General features: G+C 48.3%; 1 long non-coding RNA gene across 1 annotated transcript in view; it reads left to right on the top strand.

Annotated features, from left to right (window-relative positions):
• The first annotated feature begins 7,118 nt into the window (after window positions 1–7,118).
• LOC134893033 (uncharacterized) overlaps window positions 7,119–11,878 on the top strand; it is an 88,331-nt gene continuing 83,571 nt past the window's right edge. The window contains exon 1 of the long non-coding RNA XR_010171638.1: window positions 7,119–7,343. This is a non-coding gene — a long non-coding RNA (uncharacterized LOC134893033). The remainder of the gene's footprint in view (window positions 7,344–11,878) is intronic.

Here is an 11,878-nt window from a genome sequence, read left to right as displayed (position 1 = left end):
AAGAAGGGTTATGCAATCTCCATTGATCAACCACATCATGGTTGGAACAGAGAAAGTCAACCCCGTTCACACGGTTTGAAGAGTTGGGGAGGGAGAGGTTGAGTGATCTAATAGGGGATTATGTAAGCAATTAAAGTCCCCGCCAATTATCAGATTAGGGGTATCATACTTCATAAGAAGATTTGATAGTTTTTTATAAAAGGCCAAACTAGGTGTGTTAGGAGCATAGATATTTAAAATAGTAAATTTCTCACCATGAACTGAAAGATGTACCAACAAAAATCGCCCCTCTTTGTCAACCACTACATTCATAGAAGGATGTTGAGTCTCTACAGAATGACTTATCTAGACTTGAGGTCTGGACAGATAAATGGAGAATGAGGTTTAATACAGACAAATGTAAAGTTATGCACTTTGGGACTAAGAACATTCATGCAGACTATAAACTAAATGGGGTAAATGTAGGGATAATAGTAGTTGAAAAAGATTTGGGAGTTCTCATCGACAATAAACTTAGTAGCAGTATGCAATGTAAAAATGCAGCAGCAAAGACTAATAAGGTGTTATCATGCATAAAACGGGGATTGGGGACAAGGGATGAGAGTGTAATCCTGCCACTGTATAAATCATTGGTGTGGCCACATCTGGAGTATTGTGTACAGTTCTGGGCACCTCAATATAAAATAGATATCTTGGAACTCGAAAAGGTTCAGAGGCGAGCCACTAAACTGGTTAAAGGGTTAGAGGCACTGGATTATGAGGGGTGGTCTTCAGTTTGCCGGTGGCCGGGCTCCCAGCAATACCAGCGCCAGAATCCCGACCGCCGGTATACCGACAGCTTTTCTCCCTCTTGGGGTTCCACGACCCCCCAGGAGGGAGAATAGATAGCGTGGCACGCTTAGCGCGCCACCGTGCCCACAGCATGGCAAGCGCAGTGAGCCCACAAGGGGCTCATTTGCGCTTGCCCAGCTGTCGGGATTCTGGCACCGGTATGCTGGCCGCCGGGAGCCCGACCGCCGGCATAACATACTACACCTGATTATGAGGAAAGACTTAAAATGTTGGGTTTGTTCACACTGGAAAAGAGGCGACTGAAAGTAGACATTATTAATATTTTTAAATACATTAAGGGACAATACAAGGGTTTATCAAATGATTTGTTTATCAAAAAAACACTACATCGGATACGAGGACATAACCTGACGTTAGAAGAAAAAAAATTCCATACACAACGGAGAATGTAGTAATAAATTCCTAGCGGAAAAAAATATTCAAGGATACAGTATTTAATTAATATTAAAAAAAAAATAACATAAAATACAGGTTGACTCGATGGACATTTGTCCTTTTTTCAACCTCAACAACTATGTAACTATGTAACACTTACCTAACAAAATATGGCTGGCCAGATCTATAGCAGCTCATTCACTCCCTCTGACATACAGCAGCCCTGGTCCCATGTAGCTCCACCCCCCCCGCCCCCTCAGTCCCATGTAGTTCCACCCCTTCATTCCCATGTAGACTCACCCCCTTTTCAGGCCGTGATCACTGATGCTTTCAGGGGGGTGGAAGCTGAGTTCAAGCTGCAGGCACTGTTGCCTGTCATGGTATAACAGGTGCAGCAGCAGCTGACAGCAACAATGGACATAAGCAGGGTTGCAGAGCAGGGAGAGTGCCTCTCCAGCCTGTTGCCTCCCTGCTTTGCATCTCTTTGCTGAGTGGGTTGCGCCGACTCTGCACACAGGGGGTCATTCTGAGTTGATCGTAGCTGTGCTAAATTTAGCATAGCTACGATCAGCACAGGGCTAGTCCGCCCCGCATGTCAGTCCAACCCCCCCCCCGCACAAGTACAAAAGCATCGCACAGCGGCGATACTTTTGTACTTGTGGAGTAACTCCCGGCCAGCGCAGCTCCTGCGGCTGGCCGGGAGTTGATCATCGCTGCCCCTGGTCGCAGCGGCTGCATGTGACGTCACACAGCTGCTGCGGCCCGCCCCCCGCACGGTCCGGACACGCCTGCATTGGCCAGACCACGCCCCCATAACGTACCACCCCCTCCCGCCCAGCGACCGCCTCTGCCTGTCAATCAGGCGATCGCTATGGAACGACGGCCTTCGGCCGTCCAGCATGCACCTGCGCACTGTGGCACCGGCGCAGTTCCGACCCGATCGCTGCGATAAACTGCAGCGAACGATCAGGTGCTGTGTGGAGCCCAGGGAAAGGAATCTTGTTGGTGGTGGATGTTGAAAGAAGTGTACTACTGCACAGACTTTAGTCTTCCTGTGCTCTGGGGATGCAGTTAATTTGCCGACTGTTGGGATCCCGATGGTCAGGATATTAACAGCGGAATCCTGACAGCCAACAATGTTGACAGGAGAAATCCTGGTGCACAGGGGCTATGCCCACTCGTGGGTGTCCACGACACCCATAGAGTGGGACTAGAACCTGTGGTGTGCGCAGCGAACCATCGAGCCCACAAGTGCACTCTTTGCACTTGCCCCACTACCGGCACACTAGCAGCCGGGATGCCCCTGTCGGTATACAGGCGGCCGGCATCCCGCCCGCTGGTAAATCATGCTGATCCCATCCTCCAGATAGGCCTCTTTCCCTGTCCCAAGATTGCCACCAGGTTCACTACTGAAAGAGAGAGGCAATCTTATTTCATTACTGTATAAGACTTTGTAGTGTGCTACTTAGATCCTATGAGAGACCTGGTTAATACCTGCCATAAAGCATTTGCAGTGTACACTCACCGTATGGTGAACTGTATAAAACCCCGATCCCCTCCAGCTCACCTCCATCACCACTGTACATGTAAAAGTGGGTATGGCTATACCTGCTATCTATTGATAAGCCAAAACCACTAGTTAAATAACTGGGCTGGGCTGCACTCATTGCTAGTCTGGGCAGCAGAGGGTCCCTCTGCAATACACCTGCTGCACCAATGGTAGTTCCGCCTACACCTTCTGCATCAATAGTAGTTCCGCCTACACCTGCTGCACCAATGGTAGTTCCGCCTACACCTGCTGCATCAATAGTAGTTCCGCCTACACCTGCTGCACCAATGGTAGTTCCGCCTACACCTGCTGCATCAATAGTAGTTCCGCCTACACTTGCTGCACCAATGGTAGTTCTGGGGATCCACTGTTTATCACGTCTTACTGTATTTCCACAGAAAAATCAGGCCTACATACAAGAAATTTGAGTCTCCTTCATAGTACAATTAGCATGGCGAGTGCAGCGAGCCCACAGGGGTCTGCATTGCACTCGCCCCCCTGTCAGGATTGTGCTGGTCGGGATTCTGGTGTCGGTATTCCGACCGCCGGGATCCCGTCCAGCGGGATTTCGTACTGATCCAGCCACAATTATCTAATCCTGAGTGGCTTCACTGATTGGTCAGAGAGTGACTCGTGGCTGCGACATTTGCATATGATGTGTACAAATTTGCAACTGTGAATGCATTTGCATACATCTTTGAATTACCCTAGGTCCATTGAAAAAGTGTATCACTTAAACTTATTGATGCAATTAAGTTCAGTGAGTCCCATCATGGGGACTAGCAGCAACAAACCAAACTGAGGGCCTGATTCAGAGATGGATGCAAAGCCGATGTTCCACGGAACTGAGTGATTATTGGCAGACTGTGCTGCATTTGTATTGCGCCACTGGTGCCGCTGCGTACCGCATGCAATGAGGATGCCTTTGCAAAGTGATTGGCAGGAAATGGCCGATCAGGGGTGTTTACATGGTGTTAGCAGGGAGTGGTCGTAAAAGTACAGGCATGTCATGACCATTTTCGAGGGGTGTATCTGATGTTTCTGTGGGCTTTAACGTACAAAAACATGGCCTGCTGTTGCGTCCAGTCTACGTAGTCGTATACCTACTTGAGCAATTGATGCTTCCCTTTCTTATCAATTAATTAGTTCAACACAGGCAAATGCAATCATACATAAAGAGGGAAGTCCAGAAACATGGCATTTTGTCTCTCCTGGAAAGATTCATTAATTACAAGGCTTTAACTTTTCTTGCAGTGTTCGATTCCTCACACTAAGCATTGCAATTAATAAGTGTATATATTCCTGTAATATGTAAAGTGTGAGGAGAACATACAGTGGCCTATTTATCACCATCCGCATCAAGGATGCGGATGACAGGTGATAAAATCGCCCCAACTCGCACTACGACAATTGATTACATCGCAGGGATGTATCAATTATCGCATGCAGGGACAGAGCTTGCGGTCAAGCTCTGTCCCTACAATGACACTCCGCAGCATCATCTGGGTATTTTTTGTAAAAAATACCCCGATGTCCTGCTGCGCATGCGCTGCCCACGCCGACATCGTCACTACCGCCGCTGCCCGCCCCTCCCCCCCCCCCAGCAGATGAATGTACTCACCTGTCCAGGGAACTGCTTCTGCTGGGCTGCCCGGCGCCGCATCCTGTGCGCTGCAGTGACCTCCGGTGCTGTAAAGTGCGCTGCCGCTTTGCAGGGTCACTTTACTGCACCGGGGTCACATTTCAGCACATGGGGGACCCGGCGCCCGGCAGCGTTCTCCGGAGCAGCAGACGCCGGCTCCCTGAACAGGTGAGTCTGTTTTTTTTTTTTTACTTTTTTAAGACTTTGATCAGCTTGTGTGTCCATCGGACACATGTAGCTGATCACTGTGGCCGGGTCCCGCTCAGCTTTCTTTGACAGGGGCAGAGAAAGCTGGGCAAAAGGGGGTATATTGCAGTGCTGCCCTGTGATCTCGCCAGCCTGAGCTGGCGAGATCACAGGGCACACTGCGGTATTTTTTCACATTTTTTTTAGTAAATCTGGTCAGATCGCATTTCCCATTATAAGTATGGGGAATGCGATGCGGTTACTAAAAAAAAAAGGGAATTAAAGGGTTTGGAGCAGTTTTTCATGAAAATTGCTCCAAATGCCCTTTAATACATTCAGGTAATACTAAAATAATGTGAAAAGGGTGTGAAAACACTCTTTTTCACATTATTTTAGTAAAAGTAATGTTAATAAATAGACCTCATAGAGTGAGGTTAAAGATAGACCTATGCAGAGCAGGGACATACAGTCACGGGAGGCAGAGCCTCTCCTGTCATAATGACTAAAATAATACAAAGAAATATTTATAACACTGAGGGTGAGATCTACTAAAGAAAATGTTGACGTTTTTTACCTCATTTTCAAATGTACTAACCCCAGGCCACCCGCTTACCAATGCGGAGGGTAACGCCAGATATTTCTGGCGTTACCCTATAGAAGCTTATGGGCTTCTTTCCACATCCTGCCCATCCTGCCACCTCCACCACATCCTGCCGCCCAGCACCGCTCACGCCGGCACCCCTCAGCTTTGTGCTGCCAGCAGGGGCGTAACTTCCACAGGCAATATAGTCACCTACCTCTGAGCTCCAAACCTTGAAGGGGCACATGCATGTACAGCAGCATCTGTGTGGTTCACAGCGGGATGCAAGTGTGACCACTGCTCTTCCAACGGAGTTCTATGGCACACCCACTGCTACTGCTAAAGAGTTACTCTGCATGTCCCTGGAACCATGCTAACATCTGCGATTGGGACAGGATGGCTCCTGCCTGGTGCTGCTCAGCCTGCGCTGCAGCATGCGACAGTGCTGTTGGATTGTAAGATTGGACCCGCCAGTGAATACTAATTCTGCATGCTGCAGATGGCTGAATATCATGAACTCTGACCCACCAGCCATTGTCACACAGCATAGCTGGAGTCCTGCCAATTCACTGTGGGCTCCGGTCTCTGTAGACAAGCTGAGAGTGCAATATATATAATTATGTAAGTCGCATGTGTTTATACACACACACACACACACACACACACACACACTAACACACATACACACATCATATTTGTTTTCCCTTTTTGTTTTTTCAGGCGGGGCACCAAACTCCAACTTGCGGGTGACTGGGATGAATTTATGCCCCTAGCTGCCAGTGTCTGGCGTGCTCACAGATCCCCAATCCTCCTCCTCCCCCGCAACACAGACAGCTGTCCTTCCAGCTGCAGTGAGAAGGAGCCCTGGTACTGGCAGTAGTGGGCACTGGAGGTGGCGGGAGTTGGCAATGCCTGTGTGAATGGTGGCAGGTTTGGACCCTGGAGGATCCAGAAGCTGTCAGCCATTATAGCAGAGTTCTGCAGCATGGCCCATTTAAAAAAATTGTGCTGCAGAGCCATTTTTGAAATTCAAAATGGCCGCTGCCAGCCAATAACAGCTCACCGCGTCATTGCTCTGCCTCCTCTGGCTGGCTTATCTGAGCCAGCATGAGGCAATGGTTGGCAGATGCCAGAAGTCCTGTTGTGCTGTGGTAATACAAAAAAAGCTTAGAGGCTGTTGCCTACCAGGTGAAGACACCAGAATCCCTGGGTAGATGGCGGACATGTAAAAGAGCTTAAAGGTCACCGCCCCCAGATGAAGATGCAGGAAGAAGACACTGAAAGCCCTGGGGAGGCGGTGGCCTTTAAGCTCAGTTACATGGCTGGCGCCTCCCCAGGGCTTCCAGCGTCTTCTTCCTGCATCTTTACCTGTTGAAGATGTAGGGAGAAAACATTAGAAGCCCTGGAGAGGCTCTGCGAAAGAGCTTAATGGCCACCCCTTCCCCAGATGAAGAAAGAATACGTCTGAAGCCCTGGGGTGGCAGTGGCCATGCAGGAGAGCTTTAAGGCTGCCGCCCCCAGGTGAAGATGCTGTATAATATACTATTAAAACATTAAGTGTCTTGTTTTTATTTTAATATTCTCATTACAGGTGGACTACAGATGCCAGCAAACCATTAATGTCCATGCTGGTGTGACACTCTGAACTGCACCGCCTTAATTTGTACTACAAAGGGTATGCATTGCAGGCAACTGTCGGACTGGATAAGACACGAGTAAGGTCCCTCAATTTTCCCCTTGCTGAGCTTCAATTACTACCCATCCTGTTAATGCTGAAGGGGTTAACACTCCCTTCTGCTGTTGCCTGGGAGACGCTAGCAGGACCAGTGAGCAGACAGGCACTAGGACCCTTGGACTTACTTATAATGGAGGAGGGAGTGAGAAGGCTGATAGAGTTTTGATTGGCTGTGGCAGAGCGGGAAAAAGAGGAGACAGGATTCGCACCAGTGTGTGTGTGAGGAGACACGCTGTGGAGAGCGGAGCCGCTGCTGAGGAGACCGCTGTGAGGAGACACGCTGTGGACTGAGGAGCCGTGCTGACAAGCCACGCTGAGGAGAAACACGCTGTTTGGAGGTTGCTGAATGCAGAGAGCCTGAGCCCGCACCAAGGGGCGGACGTCAATGGGAGATCTGGGAGCATCAGAAGCAGCGCAGCTGCAGGTACCTCATAACGCCTGCTCCCTTTTGGCCAGCTACTTTGCCCTGTTCCTTACTGTCTAACCCATCGCTAGAGCTGGGAATTAGTGGCCAACGCTACGAGCAGCCAATTATATAGCAGCCTTCTCATAGACTGTATACATGGAAACAGATGTTGGGTCCCAGGGAAGGTCAGGAGAGGCTCAGTGATAACAGACGGGGAAGTTTTATTCAATTCTAGTGAAATCACCTTGTCAGGTGATGAAAGGCAGAGTAACACAGGAACTGTAGTACTCCCTCCCACATTGTGAAATTCTGCTCTATCCTCTGCCCCAGCTTTCCACAGTATTTCTGTCATAAGGCTGCTTCTAGGATACCTGTTACTACCCTTTGCAAAACAAGTGACTTAGGGGCTGCATGGTACCAGAAATGTGTAATGGTGTAGCCTGGGCGCCCACTTTCAGTGGCTGAATGATCCCTATACAGAAACCAAAGCAATGGTTTCCTTAAGCTGAAAAGGTATTTAAACTGGGTGGTTCATAATTGCTATGTAGTACACTACTTCAGTAAGTATTATGCACAAAGCAGTTGCAATATTTAAGCAATAAAACATAAATTTAATATACATAAAACATAAGTAGGGATATATATCCCAATTTCTTCATAAAACAATTTGTACCAAAAAGGAAGCAAAGGAGCCGCAGGTGGAATATGCGGCAGGGTGGTCCAAACTTCACCCTGCTCTGGCTCCTGAGCTTACCAATGAAGTTTGTCCACAGTAGAATTCAGTGGGCAAATAGTTGTAGTCCCAAAGTGCGAATGTCCAGTAACCAACGCGTTTCGAGATATGCAATCTCTTCCTCAGGGCTTGATAGTTTTTATAATTGTCCAAACAAGCTTTTTAAAGATGGTAGGCAAGTAATTCCAGTCCGAGTTCACCGAAAACATAAGTGGGAACTCAAAATACTAGATAGCTGAATAGCCATATTTTTTTCACTAGTACAAGGTGATTTGGAGAGTAAACATCCATATAGGATGTGTGTCTTTGTGAGGGACTAAATGAACATAATTACCGGTGAGATACTGAGAAATGTTATGATTCCAGCACTCTGGTCAGAGGAGATCTTATGGCAAGGACCGGAGCACTGGAACGGAATGCTGGGGAAGGGAGCAGGACAGGAAAATAGCCCCTGGCGCCCTAACTCTGTTGTCTCACCCGTGTTGTCAGATATCCCCTGCGAGACTATGGTTTCTTGAGCCCTTGGCAGCCGCGTTTGAAGGGCGGATTATGTCTGCCCAACTTCGATGCCCCCCGGTCTTAATGAGAGACAAAGGGAAACCCGAGACAGGGTGATAACAAGAGGCCCTCTAACTAAACAACCAGGCCAGGGGCTAAGCAAACTCAAAACTATAATATGTGCGGAGAAACCGCCAGGGAAAAGGACAACCAAAATATCCACTTGTCCAATTCTCCTACCCAGCACCGCCGAGTACCAGAGAGGACTTGTGGAAGCGGAACCCTCCGCAAATGCTCCAAACACAAAATATAAAAGGTAAAGCGGCTGAGCCGCAACACACGGCAGAGCCGCAACTCACGAACACCACTGGATATAAAACGGTGATCAGTCAGGACTCCAGGGAACCAAACGACCTCTTGGGATGAGATGACAACTCCCGAATACCGGACTTCTGAGGACTGGAATGACCGGATACAGCAGGACTGGAAACAGACTCTCAGCAAACAAAGGCAGCATGCAGGAAACTATTACCGGCGTCTGTGAGAAGCCCTGGGAGTGTATTTAACAAGGAGTCCTCCAATCAGCTGCTAAAGGCTGATTAGAATAAATGCCGTGCAGCTACCTTGCTGCACGGCCAGAGAGCAGGTGAATACCTTAATTTCCTAAAGCCTTGCAACGGGGAACGCGGTCCGCCAGTGGCGTCCCCGTTGCTAGGGTCCGTGCGGCTCAGCGCGCCCGGCGTCTAGCGTTGCTAGGGAGCCGGCGGCTGTACGCGCACGGCGTCTCTAGTTGCTAGGCGCCAGGCCGCGCAGACAAGCGGACCCCGGCGCCTAACAGTACCCCCCCCTTGAGGAGGGGTCAAGGAACCCCTAAAGCCAGGTTTCTGAGGAAATTCCCGAAAAAATGCCCTCTTGAGCCTCGGGGCATGAAGATCCTTATCCAGGACCCAAGACCTTTCCTCCGGACCATAGCCTTTCCAGTGAACTAGAAAATACAGCCGACCCCGGGACAATTTGGAATCGAGAACCTTCTCTACCAAGAACTCCTGTTGTCCCTGTACATCCACTGGAGATCTACCCTGAGAGATCTTCCGAGGAAATCTACTGGAAGAAACGTATTGTTTCAACAGGGAACAATGAAACGTATTTCCAATCCTGAGAGATCTTGGTAAACGTAACCGAAAGGCAACTGGGTTGACTCTTTTAATAATAAGAAATGGCCCAATAAATTTGGGTCCCAGTCTAGCCGAGGATTGTCGAAGCCTGATGTTGCGAGTCGACAACCACACCCTATCTCCCACCTTAAAAGTGCAAGGACGTCAGAGCCTGTCAGAAAATTTCTTCTCTCGAAAGGCCGCTTTTCTGAGAGCAAGGTGCACCTTTTTCCAAATGGCTCTGAGATGGGAGGTTAAGGTTAGCGAGGAGACTGAGGAATGATGAAAAAAAGAATTAGCTCTGGGGTGAAAACCAAAAACTGAAAAGAATGGAGACTCTTTAGTGGAGGAATGACAAGAATTATTGTAAGCAAATTCAGCCAACGGAAGAAACTCGGACCAATCATTCTGGAGTTTGGCTGAATACAAGCGCAAATATTGTTTCAATGATTGGTTAACTCGTTCGGTTTGCCCGTTGGATTGTGGGTGGTAACCGGATGTTAACGACAATTTCATCTTCAATGAGGCACAAAAACATTTCCAGAATTGTGAGACGAATTGTGGACCCCGATCAGAAACAATATCAGTAGGCAACCCATGAAGCCTGAATACATGGCGGAGAAACAAAACTGCCAACCCTTGGGCAGAAGGCAATCGGGGAAGAGCAATAAAATGAGCCATTTTACTAAAACGGTCCACTACCACCCATATGACTCGGAATCCGGCTGAAAGGGGAAGGTCAACCACAAAATCCATGGAAATATGAGACCACGGCCTGAGAGGAACATTTAAGGGCATAAGTTGCCCGATGGGCAAGGAACGGGGAACCTTATGCTGTGCACAAACCTGACATGAATAAACAAATTCCTTGACGTCTTTAGAAAGACCAGGCCACCATACTGAGCGAGAGACTAACTCCAATGTCTTAGAGACTCCTGGATGCCCTGAAACTTTGTTATCATGGAATTCCGTTAAAACAGTAGCTCTCAAAAACTCAGGGACGTAAAGACGACCAGCAGGAGTAATTCTAGGAGCTTGGTGTTGAAGCTGTTTTAACTGGGTAAATAAATCTTGTGTGAGGCCCGCCCAGATGACCGAAGATGGAAGTATGGGGGTAACAGGATTGTTATTGTGAACCGGAAGGAAGCTACGTGACAGGGCATCAGCCTTAGTATTCTTGGAACCAGGCCTGAAAGTGATTATAAATTTGAAGCGCGTAAAAAATAATGCCCAACGTGCCTGCCGGGCATTAAGCCGCTTAGCCGATTCAATGTATTGCAGGTTCTTATGGTCAGTCAATACCGAAATAGTATGTTTTGCTCCCTCCAGCCAATGCCTCCACTCCTCGAAAGCCCACTTTACCGCCAGTAACTCCCGATTACCAACGTCATAGTTGGATTCAGCTGAGAATTTCCTGGACATAAAGGCACAAGGATGTAACTCCAGAGACTCCGGATCCTTTTGAGAAAGGATAGCCCCCACTCCAACCTCCGAGGCATCAACCTCCACCACAAAGGGCAATTCCGGATTAGGATGTCTGAGGACTGGAGCCGAGACAAAGGCTTGTTTCAAGGCCCGGAAGGAAAACTCAGCTTCACGCGACCAGTTGGTAGGATCCGCTCCTTTCTTTGTCAGAGCTACAATGGGAGCAACCAGGTCAGAAAAAGAATGAATGAACCTCCTATAATAATTCGCAAACCCTAAAAAGCGCTGAATTGCTTTTAAATTGGTGGGTTGCGCCCAACTAAGGATGGCCTGGAGTTTCTTTGGTTCCATGGAAAATCCCTGAGGGGAAATTATGTACCCTAAAAAAGATACTTCCGTGACATGAAACTCACACTTCTCCAACTTGGCATATAAATGATTCTCACGTAACTTTTGAAGAACCAGACGCACCTGGGTAATATGTTGTTCCATTGATTCAGAAAAAATCAGGATGTCGTCTAAGTAAACGACCACGAATTTCCCTAGGAAGTCACGGAGCACATCGTTAATGAGGTCTTGAAAAACTGCCGGAGCATTGGACAGGCCGAACGGCATCACCAGGTATTCGTAGTGAGCCGACTGAGTACTGAAGGCCGTTTTCCACTCATCTCCAGATTTAATTCGGATGAGGTTGTACGCTCCTTTAAGGTCAATTTTAGAAAAAATCACAGCAGAACGTAACT

Source organism: Pseudophryne corroboree, chromosome 1, assembly GCF_028390025.1.
Source record: "Pseudophryne corroboree isolate aPseCor3 chromosome 1, aPseCor3.hap2, whole genome shotgun sequence".
Taxonomy (NCBI): Eukaryota; Metazoa; Chordata; class Amphibia; order Anura; family Myobatrachidae; genus Pseudophryne; species Pseudophryne corroboree.
Note: the sequence above shows the minus strand (reverse complement) of the source record. Positions and strands in the feature narration are given on the sequence as shown.